The following is a 1,268-nucleotide window of genomic DNA, read 5'->3' as shown; positions in this document are numbered from 1 at the left end:
AGCCAGGCACAGCCGAAAAGTGCAAAGTCCGAACCGTGTCAGCCGGGGCGACGCAAAAACCGCGTCAGCCGGGGCGGCGCGAAAACCGCGTCAGCCGGGGCGGCACGAAACCGCGTCAGCCGGGGCGGCGCGAAAACTGCGTCAGCCGGGGCGGCGCGAAAACCTCGTCAGCCGGGGCGAGCGAAAAGAGGGGGGGGAACCACGTCTGCCGGGGCGAAAGAAAAAAAAAACGCGTCTGCCGGGGCGAGCCCGGGTGCGGCACCACCGGGAAGACTGTGGCAAACAGACATGGCGATCGAGTGAGTGGGCCGCCAGCCAGGCTCAGCCCAAAAAGTGCTAAGTCCGAACTGCGTCAGCCGGGGCGGCAAAAACCGCGTCAGCCGGGGCGGCGCGAAAACCGCGTCTGCCGGGGCGGCGCGAAAACTGCGTCAGCCGGGGCGAGCCCGGGTGCGGCACCACCGGGAAAACTGTGGCTAACAGACATGGCGATCGAGTGAGTGGGCCACCAGCCAGGCTCAGCCAAAAAGTGCTAAGTCCGAACTGCGTCAGCCGGGGCGGCAAGAACCGCGTCAGCCGGGGCGGCGCAAAAAACCGCGTCTGCCGGGGCGGCACGAAACCGCGTCAGCCGGGGCGGCGCGAAAACTGCGTCAGCCGGGGCGAAAGAAAAAAAACGCGTCTGCCGGGGCGAGCCCGGGTGCGGCACCACCGGGAAAACTGTGGCAAACAGACATGGCGATCGAGTGAGTGGGCCGCCAGCCAGTCACAGCCGAAAAGTGCCAAGTCCGAACTGCGTCAGCCGGGGCGGCAAAAACCGCGTCAGCCGGGGCGGCGCAAAAACCGCGTCTGCCGGGGCGGCACGAAACCGCGTCAGCCGGGGCGGCGCGAAAACTGCGTCAGCCGGGGCGAGCCCGGGTGCGGCACCACCGGGAAAACTGTGGCAAACAGACATGGCGATCGAGTGAGTGGGCCGCCAGCCAGGCTCAGCCAAAAAGTGCTAAGTCCGAACTGCGTCAGCCGGGGCGGCAAAAAACCGCGTCAGCCGGGGCGGCGCAAAAAACCGCGTCTGCCGGGGCGGCGCGAAAACCGCGTCAGCCGGGGCGGCGCGAAAACTGCGTCAGCCGGGGCGAAAGAAAAAAAAACGCGTCTGCCGGGGCGAGCCCGGGTGCGGCACCACCGGGAAAACTGTGGCAAACAGACATGGCGATCGAGTGAGTGGGCCGCCAGCCAGGCACAGCCGAAAAGTGCTAAGTCCGAACTGCGTCTGCCGG

Source organism: Rhipicephalus microplus, chromosome 7 (assembly GCF_043290135.1).
Source record: "Rhipicephalus microplus isolate Deutch F79 chromosome 7, USDA_Rmic, whole genome shotgun sequence".
Classification (NCBI taxonomy): Eukaryota; Metazoa; Arthropoda; class Arachnida; order Ixodida; family Ixodidae; genus Rhipicephalus; species Rhipicephalus microplus.
This window is presented reverse-complemented; position numbering follows the sequence as displayed.